This window comes from Prionailurus bengalensis, chromosome B2 (genome assembly GCF_016509475.1).
Source record: "Prionailurus bengalensis isolate Pbe53 chromosome B2, Fcat_Pben_1.1_paternal_pri, whole genome shotgun sequence".
Taxonomy (NCBI): Eukaryota; Metazoa; Chordata; class Mammalia; order Carnivora; family Felidae; genus Prionailurus; species Prionailurus bengalensis.
In genome coordinates this window covers 73,961,868-73,972,946 of record NC_057349.1, presented here as the reverse complement: position 1 = coordinate 73,972,946, position 11,079 = coordinate 73,961,868, and the positions used below count along the sequence as shown (strand labels likewise).

The window sequence follows — 11,079 nt, the reverse complement described above, 5'->3', positions numbered from 1 at the left end:
ATTCCATGGCAATTTACAAAACATAAAATGTTCCTAATCATCCATTCATCCTCAATCATAAGGATGTCAGGAGAAAGTAGGAAACAAATACAAATACTATATCAAAATATTATTTTAATTTACAATATGGTTTTAATTCAACCAGGAACTAGGATAGCCTTTTGCTACTGGCATAGATTTTTGTTTTACTTCTACCACATTTTGGCAACCACCACATAACGAAATCATATATATTTATATAAAATTAAGTGTGAATATAAACTTACTTTAAAATATAACAACATGGGGTGCCTGGGTGGTGCAGTCGGTTAAGCGTCCGACTTCAGCCAGGTCACGATCTTGCAGTCCGTGAGTTCGAGCCCCGCGTCAGGCTCTGGGCTGATGGCTCAGAGCCTGGAGCCTGTTTCCGATTCTGTGTCTCCCTCTCTCTCTGCCCCTCCCCCGTTCATGCTCTGTCTCTCTCTGTCCCAAAAATAAATAAAAACGTTGAAAAAAAAATTTAAAAAAAATAAAATAAAATATAACAACATACTTTTATATGTGCACATACGTGTCAAGTCATATTGTGTTGAAAGGCTATCCTGTATGTCCATCTCAATGTAAACATCAGCCCATGATACCACAAGTTCCATTAAAGGTTAAGGCTATGGCTAAGCTCCACTTTCTCCAGAGCACAATAGCCCCAAGAGAGCTGTTCCTGACCTTCTTTGACCTTCTTTTCTAAATCACTCACCTGAGATTCATATATTGGTAGGTATATTGTCATATATTGCTGTCTTATATTTAAACTCTTAAACATTTGGATATTTGCACATTTTTTTCTCTAAGAAAGTTTTATGCTCACTAAACACTGTATCCTTTATATACCTCTTCCTCAGCTCCACATACAGTGTCTGCCACAGAGTAGGCCTCATTAATCAAGCATACCTGGACCCTGCTAGTTCGCTGAATTTCTAGCTGGAACCCTCTTTCTCAGAATTTCTGGGCTTCCACAATTTCTAGGCTTCCAAATCTGGAAGACTGTTATTCTCTCTCTAATGAAATATATAATCTTTTTAAAAATAATAAAACAATCCATGGTAGATAAACTCCGTGTTTTCGAGGCTATCTGCTAGAGCTGGAGGGGTAGTTCCCCTAAGAAATGCCCCATCCTCCTGAAATAACTCATCAGTTCCTTGGCAGGTGGATCATCTACTGTTACTGTTTCAGCACCTTTAGCAGAAAGTTGCTTTTTGGCAGTCTCCCTGCTGGACCCCAACAAGCTGGCTCCTTCTAGAAGATTTAATTGAAAGTCTGTAAAGTCTTCCTCATAACATCAGAAGTGCAACTGAATACCTGCTTTATTTTATTTTGGTTTAGTTTATTATACTAGTCAGGGTTCTTCAGAGAAACAGAATCAATAGGGTGTGTGTGTGTGTGTGTGTGTGTGTGCGCGCGCGCGTGCGTGCACATCCATGTATATATATATTTAATATGAGATTCTTCTAAGGAATTGGCTCATGTAATATGAGAGGTTGGCAAATCCAAAATCTACAGGGTGGGCTGGCAGGTTGGGACCCAGAGAAGAGCCTATGCTGCAGTTCAAAATTTCCATATGCCACAGAGTTCTTCTCTTGCTTAGAGGAGGTAAGTCTTTTGTTCTGAAGGTCAGGCCTTGAAATGAGTGCATGAGGCCCACCCATTATTGTGGACAGTCTACTTTATTCAAAATCCACCAATTTAAATGGAAATTTCATCCGAATCACTCTCAGAAACATCTAGAATAATGTTTGACCAAATATCTGGGCACTGTGGCCCAGCTACATTGACACATAAAATTTTCCATTACATTTAGTTTATTATTTTCTTTTGACCTCAGGTGCCCCAACACTCCCTAAGCTTAATGTGACTTACCTGCCAAAGGCAGGGACCCCCTGCATCTTATTCATCACTGGATCCACGATACCAGTTCCATAGATGGATGAACACCAAAAATTGTCACAGGCAAAGGGTGTAACATGAGTGAGAACTCCAAGCTCGTTATTATCACAGCTGGGGCACATCAGCAAGAGGGAGAAAGCCGTCTTAATGTGGTCCATCCTAATGTGAACATCTGTAAATTCGTCATTCCTTGTACTATAAAATACAGTCCAAAATGCAGGTTGCTTGTTATTTCCAATCCAGTGGATATCTTGACCTCTATGGCTTGGAAGATAAGTGGCTTCCCCTAAAACTGCGTTATAGGAAGTGGTTGCAATCTGGATTCAGCCTGATTCTGCTACCTAATGGGGAAAAGGCTGGGAGTTCACCCATTAATTGTCATGGGTTGGCCCTAGGGGAGCACGGAGACTCAGGGGCGCCTATAGGGAGTAGAGTAAAGGTTGCAGGTCTCTCTGAAGAATCTGCACCTGACTTAGGCACTGATGCAGATAAGGAACAGCAGAAAGAGGTTCACAAACAAGTGGTTGACTCTGCCTATGAGGTGATCAAGCTGAAAGGCTGCACCTCCTGGGCCACTGGACTGTGGCAGATTTGGCAGAAAATATAACGAAGCATCTTAGGCGGGTGCATTCAATTTCCACCATGATTGAGGGTCTCTATGTCCATTTGAAGGAGAGAGCAGATACGCTGTGGGGGATCCAACAAAAGCTGCAGTTCTAACGTTTTATTTATTTTTTTAATGTTTATTTATTTTGAGAGAGAGAGCAAGGAAACAAATGAGTGGGGGAGGGGCAGAGAGAGAGGGAGAGTGAGAATTCCAAGTAGGCTCTGCCAGCACAGAGCCCAATGTGGGACTGCAACTCAGGAACAATGATATCATGACCTGAGCTGAAATCAAGAGTCAGAGGCTTAACCAAGTGAGCCACCCAGGTGCCCCAGTTCTAAAGTTTGCTAATGTTGTACCATTTCACTGTCTAGACTGCAACAGGATTTTAGTTGGAGGTTGTGTTTATTGCCTTATTATTTGACCTGCTCCTCAAGTACTAATATTAAAATGGCCTAGGATCAACATCCATTTCCTAAAGTTACAAACAGGAATGGTTCACACATCCCTCCAGCTGTATCCTAATGTTGGATGATACCTGTCTTGTGTCGTCCTAAAGTAGTTAATGTAAATAGCTCCATCACCTCAGCAGCACCACTGCCAATGTTGCATAGGCTGCAGTTGCTAGTCAAACCAGATGTGTATCTACTGTGTGTTAAAGAAACCTGGTCTCTTCACCCAACGTGCCTCGTCCAACCTTTTTTTTCTCCTATCAATCACTTGCTGAGATCCAATGTATAAATTTAATAGTGCATATATTGTGCATAACTGTTCTAAAGGATCTTACTTTGTGCACAGTATATATCAGATGCCTCACTTGGAGGCCATAAAGGCATATATTGAAATGGATCGTCCTAAATAAACGATATATAATGAATAGATTTCTATTCATGACGTTGGCCAAATAATATTACCTTACATTCTCACAGGGGTAGGGACTGTTTGTTACTTGATAAAAGAGACTCTATTTCCATTAGCACACTGAAGCTTTTTGGTAGCTTTCTCCTCCTTGCTCCCCTCCCTTGTCACCTGTCTTTTGCATACACACATGCACATCCTCCTTCCTTATATATTATGGCAAATATTTCTGGATCTTAGTATTTCCCCCAAGTATGGAATAGGAAAAATGTTAGTTCTAAGATTTGAAGAGCTTTATGTGAGATTCTCTTGTTTTCAGCGAGGACTCTCAGATGTTCTTTTGCCTCTTGCACTGTTCAAACTCACAGGCTCCAGCATCACATCTGAGCATGTGGTGGTCATGATGCTTGTGTAGCTTTGAAAATGAACATGGGGGTTGGTGCCCAGAACCTAAATGAAAAAGGCAGTAGACCCACAAGTCACTTAATGTGCCTTGTCCCTCCTACTTCCTTCTCTTCTGGCTAGTTTCTTCTCAGACCTATATTTACAGATGGAACCTCAACATGCAGACCAAGTGATTTTGCTTTTGAACAGGAAATGGATGGAAATGTTTGCAAAGAAAAGATTTAAAATTGTTGGACACTTTTTGAGCTAACTATTTTGGAGGAAAATGTTTATGCTGCCTCTGTTATGTATTTTCTTCTCCATGAAAATACTATAACATGTAGGAAACTCAGACAGAAAATAGTCTGTAAATGCATATTTTTATATGTGGGCTGCTTACCCAGTTTTCTTGTTCTGAACACCAGAATCTTGATTAGATGAATGAGGTATAACCTGCCCAGTTCTGATTTTTATTCAAAATACAGGTTCTTTACCATTTTAGGGTTGCAAGTCTCTTTGAGGATCTAAAGAAAATGATGGGCCCTTTACCAAGGAAAATTCACATACTTACATGCAATTTTGCATAGATCTTTAGTCTTGATTCAAAGATCCCCTGAAAGTTTATGCATGTGAGTCCATTTAAGAGTCTTGACCTATGGCAAGGGATTTTGCTTACTCTAGACTTTATAAAGAATTAATTGAGAATAGCTGAACCCATTCATATTATGAAAAAAGCTGTATATTTCACTAAATTATTAACCTAACAGTGAAACTCAGATGAATGGCAGTGGTTTTGTCATAAACTTCCCATTTCCTTCTCACTGGGGAGTCTAGGGGATATAGTCTCTACCCTGGGGTAGCTTGGATTCCATGGTTCCTCGAGCTATAACAGCACCTGCTGCTCTTTAGAGCCATACTGGGATGTACATGTTTATATTAGGGATGTAACTCACTCTTTATTTATACACTTGTGCAAATTTCTTTTTTTAAGTACAAACTCTCTCAACTGTATTGCTAAGGAATTCTTTTTCTCTCTTAAAAAATGCCTGCTATCAGTAAGTTCCCAAAGGACTTTTCTCTCTGTTTGCAGGAAGCTGCAGTTTACGACCTATCTTTGCCTTGAGTGTATTCCATCACTCTTTGTTCTATGCTCCTTGTTATCCTTAGGGGTTGGAAGAAGTTTTGAAACACAATTTTGCTTGGAAAAAAAAGTCTTTGTAATTGAGGTTTGAGCTACAAGCAGATCTCTTGCCCCAAATAGGGTAGAAACATGTAAGCCATTACACCTCCCGTCCCTCTCCCCCAACCACTGACTGAGGCATTTAGGGTGCCCCCATAACTCATTATGCTTAATAGGCAATGACAGATTGAGCAGAGAATGTAAGCAGAAAGTAAAGTTACTGTATTTCATAGTTATCCAGTCTCACCTCACACACCTTTACCCAGATACTTTAAAAAATTTGCTTCAGGCTGATGTTTTAAGGCAAAGCTTTATGTGGTGAAACTACTTGAGAGCCATATCCAAGCAAATACATTTCAAAAAGGCAAAAATTATTTCTAAGGCCTATAAGTGTAAAGACAGTTAATATATTCACTCATTCTTTAATCCATTAATTATGTGTTATATGAAATACAGCAAATGTGAAGTAAGCCTTCTGCCTTCTCAAAAATTATTGAATGATAAAAATAAAGATTTCAGATAAGAAATCAGCTATTAGCTTTGTATTGAATCGATGTAATAGGCCCTGTGGAATGTCACTTTTAAGCTTCTAGTAATTTAAAAATGTGCTCTTGGGAGCTAGTAGAAGCTGGCTCCAGCACATCATATATCAAGTATCCATCTTATTGGGTTTTCTATTTTCACTGGTCTATTCATTGTTTCATTGGTCTATTTGTTTCTGTGTTAACTGATACAGATGAATAATAAGTATTGGTAGGCTAAATCTTCCCATTTTATTATTTTGGGCGAAGGGGTGTTGGGTATTTGTGGGGTTTTGTTTTCTTGTAAAGGAGAGTCGTGTAGAATCTCTTGTTCAATTTAGATTCTATTGAATCAATACTAACTCTGTTAGGAACCTGAAATGCAACCTCCTGCATGGAACTGGTCTTCTGGAAGATAAAAGAAGACCTGAAAGGAAAGAAGTAATCACTTTGCCCGAGAATATCTTAAATCTCTGCATTGCTGTTTTGGTGACTTCTCTGGCCTCCACTGCCCGCAGTAGAGTTTGGTCTATAATGGCATGACATTTCTTGACACTTTCAAAGAGAAGAGAAAAGGAGAGGTGCTGTTGAGGTTTATTTACTATTTTATTTTATTTATTTATTTACTTTTTTTTAAAGGTTAATTTTCCACAGTAATTTCTAAAGTTGTGACTAGGGGGTGGAAAGGAGGAATTAAGTTGCTATGAATTTTTAACTCATCTTTGTAAGTAGTGTGTGAATGACAGTGGAAGAGAGTTTCAAATTGAAGTAATGGATCCATGACTTTCACCAAGGTCATTTTTCAGGTTACCTATATTTATTTTTTTCTCTAAACACCTAATACCATCATATGACTCAGAGTTAAAAACATCTTTACCTAACAAAATTATAAGTTTTCTTTAGATTTCCTATATATGAATAGGAGTTGAGACTTTCCTCACAAAATATATGGAAATAAATGTAAACCATTTTGTTAAGTAGGCTCCATGCCCAATATAGGGCTCAAACTCATGACCTTGAGATCAAGAGTCGCATGCTCTACTGAGTGAGTCAGCCAGTGGCATCATAAATGTAAACTTTTCAGTGTACTTTGTTAACATAAAGGTTTTGGTCTTTTGGGGGAAAAGACATGAAATGGGAAAAGAATAGTCTTTTGAACAGTGGTCTTGGGACAAGTAGATAACCACATGAAAAAGAAAGGAGTTGAATCCCCATATCACACCATATGCAGAAATTAACTCAAAATGGATCAAAGACCTAAATGTAAGAGCTGAAACTGTAAATCTCTTAAACGAAAACATGGGGTATAATTTTGAGACCTTAGATTTGTTCACAAATCTTACTTATGATACCAAAACCGCAAATGACAAAAGAGAAACATAGATAAACTGGACTTTATCAAAATTGAAAACTTGTGCTTCAACTGACACTACCAAAAAACTGAAAAGACAGCCTTAACAATGGAATAAAATACTTACAAAACATATATCTAATAAGGATGTGTGTCTGGAATATATAAAGGACTCTTTCAACTCAATAATAAAAGGACAAATAAGCCAGCTTAAAAATGGTCAAATGACCATTGTAGATATACAAATGGCCAATACACACAGGGAAAGGTGCTCAACATCATTAGTCATCATGGAAGTGTAAATTAAAACCAAAATGAGGTGCTACTTCACATTTGTTAGGATGACTATAATCTAAAAGTTAGAAAATAAGTGTTGGCAAGAATGAAGAGAAATTGGAACTCTCATGCAATGTAAAATGGGTACGGCAGTTTTGGAAAACAGTTTGACAATTCTTCAAAAAGTTAGACACAGACAAATCTTCTAAAAGTTACCATAGGACCCAGCAATTCTGCTAGGTATGTAACCCAGAGAATTTAAAACACATGTCCACACAAAAATTTGTACACAAATGGGCATAGCAGCATAATGTAATAGCCAAAAGGTGACACCAACCCAAATGTCCCATTAATTGATGAATGGATAAACAAAATGTGGTATTTCTGCACAATGAAATATTATTTGACCTTAAATAGAATGAAGTACTAATACATAGTACAACATTAATGGACTTTGAAAACATAGTAAAAGAAGCTGTTCACAAAGACCACAAAAAAGGCAATTTATATGAAATTTCCAGAATAGGTAAATTATAGAGACATACAGCATATTAGTAGTTGCTTAGGCCTGGGGGTATTAGGGAAATTGGAGGATAATATCTAAAGGATATGGAATTTCTTTCCAAAGTGATAAGAATTTTCTAAGATTCATTGTGGTGATGATTACACAACTCTTTGAATATTCTGAACACCATTGAATTATGTGCTTTAAATGGTGATTATATTGAATTATATCTCAATAAAGCTGTTATAAAATCCCCCAAAACCCAGTGTGATGGTTAACTTTATGTGTCACTTGCCTAGGCCGTTGTACCCAGATATTTGGTCAAACACTAGCAAACTAGTTGCTGTGGAAGATATTTTTATATGATACTGACATTTAAATAAGTAGACTCTGAGTAAATCAGATTACCTTCCATAATGTGGGTAGCCCTCACCCAAACAACTGAGAAAACAAGAGAAAAAAGACTGATGTTTCTAAGGGAGAGGGCCAGCAGACTACCTTTAGACTCAAGGTGCCACATCAAATTCTTCCCTGAGTCCCTAGCCTACTGCCCTTGCCCACAGATTCTGGACTTGCCAATACCTACAATCACATAAACCAATTCCTTAAAATCAATCAATCAATTCATCAATATCTCTCTCCCTGTCTCCATGTATGTGTGTGTGTATATAAATAATATAATTATTATCTATTAAATCTATTATCTATAAATCTATTAAAATCTAATTCTTTATAATGACATATATATACAGCTATGACAACACACTTTCATTTTGCTACTGTTATCTACTGTTGTGCTATTGGTGTCTAAAGGGTAGTCTTGACTTGGTACTTACTAACAGGGATCAGAAGTTACTCCTGCAGAGTCTTACGACAACTCAGAAGAAAAAAGTGTTAATTTTAAACTTGTTGAAAAAGGTAATGTTTATTTAAATTCTCCCAGTGCTTGCAGTACTTGGTCAAACTGGCACACACCTACAGGTATTGGCAGTATACATGAGTACAATAATTGGAAAGCAATAAACATGAAGATTTATAAAAATGTTTCTATCTTTTGACTCACCACGTTCTAGGTATTCATCTTCAAAACTTATCTAGAGAATCAGAAAAACACTATGTACATATATATGTATATATAGTACATATATAGAAATCTATATATAGATCTGTAATTAGTAAAAAGGTGTAGTTACATTAGTTACATTATATACTCATATCTATTATAGTTTTTTAGTTGTGGGCTAAATCATGTCCCCCCCCGCCCCGCCCACCACTGCCAAATTCATGCGTTGAAGTCCTAACTCCCTATAGCTCAGAATGTAACCATGTTGGTAGATAAATTCTTATTCAGATAAATTCATATTTAGATAAATTCTTATTGTAGACAAATTCTTTAAACAAGTAATTAAGTTAAAATGAGGTCTTCAGGCTGGGCTCTAATCCAGTATGACTCTTGTCCTTATAAGAAATGGAAATTTGGACACAAACATGCACACACACAGAAGAGAGACCATGTGAAGACAGAGGGAGAAGACATCCATCTACATGTCTAGGAGAGGGGCCTTAGAAGAAATCAACTCAGGGGTTCCTGGGTGGCTCAGTCGATTAAGCACCGACTTCAGCTGAGGTCATGATATCACAATCCGTGAGTTCAAGCCCCGCGTCAGGCTCTGTGCTGACAGCTCAGAGCCTAGAGCCTGCTTCAGATTCTGTGTCTCCCTCTCTCTCTGCCCCTCCCCTGCTCATGCTCTGTCTCTATCTCAAAAATAAATAAAAACATTAAAAAAATTAAAAAAAAAAAAAGAAGAAATCAACTCTGCCAACAAGGTCTGTGGTACTTTGTTATGGCAGTGCTAGCAAACTAATACTAACATATAATACATAATTATAAAATTAAATAAATAAGCAATTATTATAATTATAAATAATAACTATTATAATTATAAAATAAGCAATTATTATAATTATAAAATTAAATAAAATCTAAATAGCAGCAAGATTATTTATTTATTTCCAGCTCAGAGCTTGATGTGGGGCTCTATCTTTCCACCATGAGATTATGACCTGAGCCAAAAATCAAGAGTCAGACCAAGTCAGACCAAGTCACCCAGGTGCCCCCGATAGTAGGTTTAAGTTGATGTATCAATATATTGGCCTACAATATAGTCATTAAAATGAAAATTACGATGACTTTATTGCAAAAGAGATTACAATAGGCTATAAGCAAACAATAGAACACTATTCAGCAGTCAGAAGAAATAAAACAAGAACTATGTACATTCACATGCAGAATTCTCCAAAATGTAACACTGAGTGATTAAAACAATAACAACAATGTGATTTATAGCTTGATACTGTTAATACAAATGTAAAAGCACATCCACAATGAACAATATACATTGTTCATGAATAGGTATGCACTTAGATAAAGGTTAGATGATGTGTATTGGGAGAAAACACCGTAAGTGTATGAGCATGGGTGACTGTGAGTAGAGTCAGGGACTGGGGATCTGCAAGGAAGGGAACTGGCTAAGACCCTAAGTATCCTGAGAAGCATGAAGGAACTGATAAAGGTAATGTGCCCAGAGGCAGAGGCAGCCAAGGAGGCTTGATTGCACCGATCCAACTGAGCCTCTGAAGTGCAACTAGAAACAAAGAGAGGCTGGATGAAAGTTCAGAATACAAGAAAATCTATCTATTCTACGGGTAGACATCTATAAGAGAATTTATATGACTGAACAAGAAATTGAATAACAGAAAAGTAGGTAAGTTGATGGTGGTAAAATTGGGAGTATATATATATATATATTTAACTTTTTAAAATTTATTTTTGAGAGACACAGAGACAGCATGAGCAGGGGAGGGACAGGGAGAGAGGGAGAGAGAGAATCCCAAGCAGGCTCTGCACCATCAGCACAGAGCCTGATGTGGGGCTAGAACCCATAAAACCGTGAGATCATGATTTGAGACGAAACCAAGAGTTGGACACTTAACTGCATGAGCCACCCAAGCGCCCCTAAGTTGAGAGTATATTTTTAAACTTAATTCTTTATTTTTGTTTTGATGGGTGATTTTTTTCTTTGTTTTTTGATCCTATAAATCAAGTTTCTGAGGCAAAATAAAAGAATGGAAAGTTGCCTTTTTAGTCCGAGATCTTCACTGTGGTATTCTGTTCTTTCCAGAGGGGAGAGAAACAAAACAAAACAAAACCAAACCAAAACAAAACAAAACAAAACAAAACAAAACAAAACAAAACAGAATAACCTGGCTGTTGTCATCAACAAAACAAAATAGATACAATTTTCCAAAAATTCAAGCACAAACTTACCTGTTACCTAAATGATGTGCACAATTGAAACCCAAACTGAATTTGCTTCATCTTTTTCATTCTGTTCCCCTTGTGTTTTTTCTTCTCAGTTCCATCTCCCTCTTTCCCGCTCTTTCTCCAACAAACACCTAAAGTAAGCTTTGTCCCTTCTC

General features: G+C 37.4%; 1 pseudogene; it reads left to right on the top strand.

Moving 5' to 3' along the window:
* Positions 1–1,997: 1,997 nt before the first annotated feature.
* On the top strand, positions 1,998–2,640 carry LOC122490495 (annotated as a pseudogene).
* Positions 2,641–11,079: the final 8,439 nt, after the last annotated feature.